Source organism: Drosophila suzukii, unplaced genomic scaffold (assembly GCF_043229965.1).
Source record: "Drosophila suzukii unplaced genomic scaffold, CBGP_Dsuzu_IsoJpt1.0 scf_21, whole genome shotgun sequence".
Lineage (NCBI taxonomy): Eukaryota > Metazoa > Arthropoda > Insecta > Diptera > Drosophilidae > Drosophila > Drosophila suzukii.
Genome location: NW_027255908.1, coordinates 512,862 through 522,192, shown reverse-complemented (window position 1 = coordinate 522,192; position 9,331 = coordinate 512,862).

Below are 9,331 nucleotides of genomic sequence, written 5' to 3'. Positions count from 1 at the left end.
CGGTCACGGTATAATTTATTTGAGCTCGATTTAGTTTTTTCGAGATAAATGCTATAGGACGTTCGTCTCCTTCCTGAGATACCTGTACTAACACTGCACCGACACCAGACTTGCTAGCATCGCAATGGATAGCAAATGGTTTAGAAAAGTCCGGACTACATAACACCGGAGCTTCGCTAAGACGAGTCTTCAAGATTTCAAAGGCTTTTAGTGCTTCTGGAGTTAGAGTGAACTTTCGTTTGGTTGTCATTAAATCAGTTAAGGGAGAAGCGAGTGATGCAAAATTCGGAACGAATTTGCGGTGCCAGCCACATAAGCCCATAAAACTCCTCAAACCTCGCAGAGTTTTCGGGACGGGAAACTCGGTGATTGCTTTCACCTTTTCAGGATCTGTACGAATTCCGCCATAACCAATGATATGGCCCAGATAACGTACACGTCGCATGCAGAATTGACTTTTGCCAATATTGATTGTCAATCCTGCACGCTTGATGTGAACGGCGATCTCCCTAAGTACGTTAAGATGATTCTCAAAATTTGACGATACTACCAGGAGGTCATCCAAGTATATGAATACCTCGTTCCTGAGATGCGGTGGGACGACTTTGTCCATCAAGCGAGACATTGTGCTGGTTGCATTACAAAGCCCAAAAGGCATTACTTTAAATTGGTAGAGTGGCCTACCGGGGACTGTAAACGCAGTCTTGTCTCGGGATTGAACTTCCAACGGCACTTGCCAATAGGCGTCTTTCAACCGACTTAATATGCCGCTGATTTGCTGAAGTGGATATGCGTCTTTCTCGGTGAAACTATTGACCTTTCTGCAATCTAAACAAATCCTCACTTTGCCAGGTTTAGTAACCATGACGATGGGAGAGGACCATGCGCTTTCCGACTCTTCAATAACCCCTAATTGCAACATTCGGTCTATTTCTGCGTACATACTCTTCTCAACGGCAGGTGAGACGGGGAAATGACGCTGTTTAACTGGCTTAGCACTGCCCACGTCAATTGTATGTTTAATCAAACTAGTCTGCCCAAGACCTTCCTGAGCGAATGAAATAAAAAGAATTGATAACATTAACTAATCTTAACTTTTCTGCTTCAGACAAGCCGTGTTGATCTACCTCGACGTCGCTGCTAACTTTGCTAGACTTTTTAGATTCTAACTCGGATATATGCAGATTTTTGTGAAGAAGATCATACAGCCTCCAAAAATCTATGCCCAAGTATAGATCTTGTTTTAGTGATGGTACAATATAAATGTTTAAAATCTTTTGAATGATTCCATATTCTATGTTAACTTTCATCTTGCCTACTATTCGTTGTGGTCTTCCATCTGCCGTGGTAGCACTAACGTTTAACGACTTGTAAGCACTATTATTTTTCATGAGTTCGCTGGCTAAATCACCCCCAAAGCAACTTATAGATGCAACGGAGTCAAGTAAACCGTACACGGTACGACATAATAAACGAACCGGCAAAAACGGTCGAGGATCTCTTGTTTCTATCGGAACAGAACAAATATATTTCAATCCTAGCCGACAGGTTCTAATGTTTTGCCAAAAAGATTTGATTCTTTTCGAACTCCGAGACTTAAATCTTTCCAAGAGAGAGTTAAGACAAAATTTTGGATTTGGAATATCAGGTAAATTTTTAACTTTACAATACGGTAAAGAGCTGGCATTGCTTTCCGGTACGTCAGGGATAGTTTGTGGTGCAACAAACGGTACATCCACATTTAATCGGTCATCGTTGACTGGTTGCGAAAGGCACTCGTAGTTTTCAGTTTGTACGGCAATTTCGAAGCGCCGGACTTGGAGTTTTTCATACACTTTGCACAATTCGATTTCTAAGTGTTATCTGCTCCACAGCCGTAACAAAAAAGTCTTTTATCGGCTAAACAATCCTGGTAAATGTGGGCATCTTTGCGACAATTCCAGCATTTTAAGGTAAACGCGTCTACTTCTAATTCGTTTTCCGATTCAGAACCTTTCTGAGATTTAGATTCTAGAATCAGTTCTGATATTTATTTTTTTTTTCTGATTATTTATTTATTTATCTAAATGGGCTACTTTTACTATCACCGTGAGCGCGTTTAACGTCGTCGAGAAAAGCTTCGCGTCGACGACAGGTTTCTCTTAACTCTGAGACTGTTGAAATATCCACATTTAATAACTCATGTCGTATTTCAGGCATCAGATTATTCTTGAGAACTCGGACAAGTTTTCTTGAGCTCCATGGTATCACTAGTTGATCGACTAAAATGTTTACGCTATCGTAAAAGGTATCGAAGCTTTCACTAGGCTTCTGCTTCCTGTTGCGGATCAACTCCTCGATGTCAATATCATCCCTTTTCTGACGAAATGGCAATCGTAAAGCAGAACATAACCTATCCCAGCGGACTTGAGTTACCGATTTATGGTAACGCCAATAAAATTCGTTGGCCTTGCGTCAGCGCCTCAACTCTATAAATGAATTTATCTACTGAAACACCTGATCCCGAAAATTTAATTTTCCATCCGTTTAAAATATGAACGACCTTGTCGGGTCTAGTTAGGAGATCGGAAAAGTCATTTCGGTGAGAACCAGGAGAACCTATGTTAGGCAGGACCCGATGTCTGTTTTGAATTTGCTCGACAACAGCTGGCTCGTTATTTTCCTCGTCTACTGGAAGAGGAGTTGCTGATCTTTCCTCGCCACTTACAGCGGAATTTGGCGGAGTTCTGATCAGTCTCTTTACACTTTCTTCTACTGAATTCTGGATTAAATCGGTAATTTTCTCTGAAAGAAGAGAAAACAGCCTTCGCTCCATGGACACCATTGTGACCGTGTTTATTGCGGTTGCTTGATCAGTAACGCTATTTTTGTTGCTCTGAGCGCTTCCAGATGGACCCGGGGTATTATCGCTAACTCCTTGTTGGCGACCTTTAGATTGAGACCGAGTTTGTAAGCATTTTTCGACCACTGGCCTGCAAGAAACTTTGCATACTGGACACAGTCGCTTTTCTTGAAATGCGCATCAATGCACTTCTTATGAAACTCGTGACGGCATATGGTTTCGAAAAGTTCGGAAGATGATTTAATTTCGGACTTGCATATCGGACAGCCTGGCTTGGTGGCTTCCTGAGAGCCTTTTCCTGCAGATCGGTCTAACCCCATTTTTAGGATATGTTTGTGCCTAACCGAAGTAGACACTTCCGGGTCACACCGCGGGACAAGGGGGTAATGAGCACTTGTCGCTGGCACGGGGACGCTTTGATGGCAGGACGATCGCGTCGCGGCAATGGTAACGATGGTTACTACGATGCCGGACCACAGGCGATGCTAGAGCTGCGCTGAGGGTGAGCTAACGTGGTTAGCTGTTACTTGAGATAGTGTATTACGAGCCCTATTCCCAGATGTAGGAAGTAGAACCGCGGAGTTAAGAGGTGTGTTGATAACTGATTTATTCTTCATTTGGTACATGTTTATATACTACTTGGAACACGGAAGTTTAGTGTAATGATTAGTGAAGTAGGCTATATTCTAAAGTAGGTCAGGGAATTATGATTATGGTAGCAGTTTGCGTAGTTGACTTTGCGTAGTTGGCTGACACTGCAAAATGTGCTGACTGCATTGGGGGGTCAGTGTGCCGTTGAGTCGGTGAGACGGTGAGTTAGTGAGACATATAATATGCTGATCAGCCATTCTCATATGCAGTGGGTGCTACTGAGCGCCTGGTACTGTTCCCAACTTGGCTACTGCTTGATTTGTTGGGTGTGGTCATGTTGAGTACCTTTGGGTACGAACATTCTCCCCCCCATTGAGGGGTACCCTCAATTAAGTCGTGATGTCGGTCAGCCCTTGACCGAATTGTATAGGAAGCACCTAACAAATCATTGACCAAGGTGGATCTTTCCTTCAACTGCGGTTCCTGTTTGTGATTCAGGTCATTCACATCTTCTTGATGCTGCTTAACACTCCCCTTTGCGATGAAATTGACATTATCGTGGGGACTGAAATTGTGCTCTCGTAGATCTTGATCATTTGGCACGTCTATGGTATGTGGACATTCTGCAACAAAACTAATATATTTCTTGGTTAGGTTTAGAAATGTTGAACCAAAGTCAGCCTTCTTGTAGGTTTTAAATTGATGAGAAGTCGGTTCTATATTCATCGGATTTTTATCTTTTGTTGGCTCATAAGCAGCGTTCGGTCCTGCAAAATCACCTCTGCCTTCTACCAGAATAGGGTTGATTTCCGTATCAGATGAGGTTTCCTTATTGAGATAACCTGTGATTACATAACCAAGCCTAGTGCCTTGTGCCAAAGGTTTATTAGGTCCTAGTTCAAGAAGTTCACCGGTTATTACACGAGAATACACCTCAGACCCTAGGGTTAGGTCAATGGGTCCAGGTTGCCGAAAGTCCGGATCTGCTAACGGCAGTCCCTCGGGAATATTAAGATCGGTTGTAATCGGTACTGACGGTTGGTCTGTAATGACTGTGGGCATAATAAATACCTCTAATAGTTTTTCAAACCCTGATGTACATGATGAGAGCTTTAGTGTTGATCTAATTGCTGTAGATATCTTTCCTCCGATTCCAGATATTTCAATCGGTGACCTTTCCTTAAGAGATAGCAGATCTGCCATTCTCTTTGAGATAAGATTCACCTGTGATCCACCATCTATTACAGCGCGACATGTTTGTAATTGACCGTTTGGCCCTTGTAATGAGACCTTGGCAGTCGCGAGCAGAGTATATCCTCCTACGTTGTCGTAGCCTGCAATGGTTACTGCGCCGGCCACTGGATTGCTAGTCGGTCCTTTGTGTAACAGTGAATGATGCCGTTGCTGGCAGACTCGACAATTGGTCGGTGATCCACAGTTTTCAACCATATGAGCTGTAGACAAACAATTTGTGCATGCTCCTATTTGAATAATGGCTTGGCGCCGTGTTTTGGGGTCCATTTCCTGGAAACGGCTACATGCTCTAAGATTATGTGGTCCTAGGTGACAAATCTTACAGCTCTCTTCGTTGTAAACTGACTGATGGCGTAGTGTTGCTGTAGGTTGAGCGCTTATCGTCTCCAGCATGCAAGCGCGCCGTTCAATAAACGTTAGTACACTCCTTAACGTTGGAATTTCCGTTGGTGCATCCGCTGAATTTTCTAGAGCAGCTAGAGACTGCTGGTCTAGTTTTCTTCTGATAAGAAAACACAAGATTGGATCCCAGGATTTTGTGCTGATATCGAGGTTTTGAAGAGTACTCATTGAGTTTTTTATAGTGTCATGTAATGCCCTTAGTTGGCGCGAGGAACCGTCTATGGGCGTATGGTCAATAATTTTTGCTATGGCGGCGAATACTAGTATTTTGCCGTTCTGGTACCTGGCCTTCAACCGCAACCAGGTGTCGTCATAGCCACCCTGTGAGAAGGCTGTGTCTGTCAAGACGTTCCTCGCTTCCCCACGAAGCGAACTCTGTAGAATATGTAGTTTTTGACTGGCCGAATATGGTTTGTTATGTACCAATTCCACAAAGAGATCATGGAACCGTGGCCAGTCTAGATACTCGCCGTTGAACTCCGGAATGCTAATTGGCGGAAGTGCCAAGTTTAGGCTCATTGGCGCGTCGTTTTCTCGTAGCAGGCTCATTTCGTATTCCTCGTATAATGTGTGGAATTGGGCTAGCTCTGCTTCTGCCAGAGCTGCGGCCCCAGGTGTGCTATCCAATTCGTCGTGGGCTTGCCTCAGTAACGCCCAATGGAGATCCAGGTGCCTTTGTAAGGCTGGGGTGACAGTTGGGGCGTTCGAGGCTAATGTTAATGATGACTCCAATTCGTTGCATCTTCTCTGCAACTGTCGGATCACCGTGTCAATTGCGGAATCTCCTTTGACTTGATCTTTTGTTGTGAGCTTGATGTTGGCCGACGTTCGTCTGGGGGCCTTCGGAAGCCCGCTTCCAGTCGGCATGTTGTCCAGACAGATATTCTGATATTTTTCGACCAGCTCTTTAAGTGCTACTAGTCGTGAAGAGTACTCACTTCCAGTGGGTAGTGCCGCTTGCTGGACTTCTTCATCTAGGTCGCAAAACTGCCGCCAGAGATCGTTTAACTGATTTAGCTTACCAGAATAATAGCCGTCTCGGTGGCGTCGGTCGGCAGAATCCTTGCCATAATTCTTAATGAGCTGTTGGATTTTCCCTTGCAGCTCGTTTTGTGTGTCTAGTAATCGATTGTGTAAATCGATTCTTGTGTGACTTGTTTCCTCAATGAATGAAGTAGACATATTGTGTGTCTTGGAAACAAAGAATCTTGTGAAGCTGGATGAAGCTGAGTATCCTGTGAAGCTGGATGTAGCTGAAGTTCCTGTGACGCTGGAAGAAGAAGCGTATCCTGTGAAGCTGGATGAAGCTGAAGTTCCTGTGACGCTGGAAGAAGAAGCGAATCCTGTGAAGCTGGATTAAGCTGAAGTTCCTGTGACGCTGGAAGAAGAAGCGAATCCTGTGAAGCTGGATGAAGCTGAAGTTCCTGTGACGCTGGAAGAAGAAGCGAGTCCTGTGAAGCTGGATGAAGCTGAAGTTCCTGTGACGCTGGAAGACGAAGCGTATCCTGTGAAGCTGGATTAAGCTGAAGTTCCTGTGACGCTGGAAGAAGAAGCGTATCCTGTGAAGCTGGATTAAGCTGAAGTTCCTGTGACGCTGGAAGACGAAGCGTATCCTGTGAAGCTGGATTAAGCTGAAGTTCCTGTGACGCTGGAAGAAGAAGCGAGTCCTGTGAAGCTGGATGAAGCTGAAGTTCCTGTGACGCTGGAAGACGAAGCGTATCCTGTGAAGCTGGATTAAGCTGAAGTTCCTGTGACGCTGGAAGAAGAAGCGAATCCTGAGAAGCTGGATTAAGCTGAAGTTCCTGTGACGCTGGAAGAAGAAGCGTATCCTGTGAAGCTGGATGAAGCTGAAGTTCCTGTGACGCTGGAAGACGAAGCGTATCCTGTGAAGCTGGATTAAGCTGAAGTTCCTGTGACGCTGGAAGAAGAAGCGTATCCTATGAAGCTGGATAAAGCTGTGAGTCCTTTAGTGGGAAGGGGGTTGCTTGAGTGTGATCCTTTGTTGTTAAAGGATCACGTCGGGGTCACCAATGTTTGTGCCTAACCGAAGTAGACACTTCCGGGTCACACCGCGGGACAAGGGGGTAATGAGCACTTGTCGCTGGCACGGGGACGCTTTGATGGCAGGACGATCGCGTCGCGGCAATGGTAACGATGGTTACTACGATGCCGGACCACAGGCGATGCTAGAGCTGCGCTGAGGGTGAGCTAACGTGGTTAGCTGTTACTTGAGATAGTGTATTACGAGCCCTATTCCCAGATGTAGGAAGTAGAACCGCGGAGTTAAGAGGTGTGTTGATAACTGATTTATTCTTCATTTGGTACATGTTTATATACTACTTGGAACACGGAAGTTTAGTGTAATGATTAGTGAAGTAGGCTATATTCTAAAGTAGGTCAGGGAATTATGATTATGGTAGCAGTTTGCGTAGTTGACTTTGCGTAGTTGGCTGACACTGCAAAATGTGCTGACTGCATTGGGGGGTCAGTGTGCCGTTGAGTCGGTGAGACGGTGAGTTAGTGAGACATATAATATGCTGATCAGCCATTCTCATATGCAGTGGGTGCTACTGAGCGCCTGGTACTGTTCCCAACTTGGCTACTGCTTGATTTGTTGGGTGTGGTCATGTTGAGTACCTTTGGGTACGAACAGGATAGTTTAGAAGTAATTAAATTTTAAGAAACACAAAAACCAAAGAGAATCCAAGGTAGTAGATATAAAACTAATATTTTCTCGATATATAAACCAAAAAATTAGTAAATCTGATCTTTTGTTTAATGTTTCCCGTATCGTAGGATAACTATATATTTTTTTTTTATTTTTAACTGCTAAACTTTCTCGGAAAAATAATAAAAGACAGATTAATCGGACTTCTCGTTTTCTCCAATAAAACTAAATCCATTTAGGGAGGCGGTTAGATTTTCTAAAGTGTATTGCGGACAGAATATATATAGAGAACTAATACTGCTGTATTCCTGCTTCACTAATGGAAAAATGTAATCGCTCTAAGGCTAAACGAAATTAAAATTTCTACAGGCCTTTCGTGGATAGTGTACCACTTAAAGTTGTACCTATTTTCCAAAACGCTTGAGCCTATAGAAACGTTATAATTTGCAAAGTGTGGTTAAGGTAATGATGTAGCAAATCAGAAAGGGTCAGAAGATCTACTGTAGTTTGATACTTTCTGCATTTTCCTCAGACTGAGTTTTCTAAACACCACTAACTATGTAAAGAAAAACTCTGATTATTAATTTTGGCCAGAAAGAAAACTAATGTTCTTTGTCTCTGTTCTCCAAAAGAATTAACGATCAAAAAAAGGTATTTTGTAGAAGTGAATAAATTAAAAGTTGAAATTAAAGAAGTGTAGAAAAGAATTAGAATTTAATTACCGGTGAGTCTTAATGAGTGATTACTGTACTCACTAAGGCCCCACACGTTGAGCGTTATTAATAATAATGAATTATATCTGTAGCGTGTAACGGTTGCATGAAATCGGGAATCTGCAGTTGCGGGGCACGCTATTAGGGTCCGGCACTCGCTCGTCGGCTTTGGGGGTTGAGGTCTTGCGCCTACAGATTCGCGTACTGACTACACATTATTATCAATAAGATCAGATATAAGCGTGCTAGCGACAAGAGAGAATAGTAAACTGAAACCGGAAGAGAACGATAAATAAATACAGGAATAAGTATTATAGGGACAGAAAAGTTTTGGAGAAAGTTAGATATGCGAATTCACGGATGGTATTGTGGTCGCGTATCACCCTCCCAACCTATGATCACCACCTTAAAGCATGGCTTCGGTGACCCCTTTGATACCCTACGATCGAGAAATCATCAGCTCGTTCAGTTCAATGTTATTTAAAGATCCATGGTTTTATTTCTGTTCGAAAAGGTAATTAATTTTCCGAAAATAGCGGTACGAGTCATATTTAATATTTATAAAAAGAACATAGGGTATTTGAAAAAAATAAGGCATAAGAAGATAATATTCATGATATAACAATGTATTTTACTAAATATAAATTTTAGCTTAAAGAAATAGTTCTCGATAGTTCTAGATTTCTTGTATTATTTTTGCACAAAAAAAAAATCTTATTAAAGGGACTTTCTCTAAATTTTATTTTTTTTAGGGAATTAGAGACTTTAGGATTTAACAATAGGCGATCTTAGTTTATATTCAACTTCTTTTGAAAATCGCAAAATGCAAATAACTCAAGGTATTTTAATTAATTAACTGTT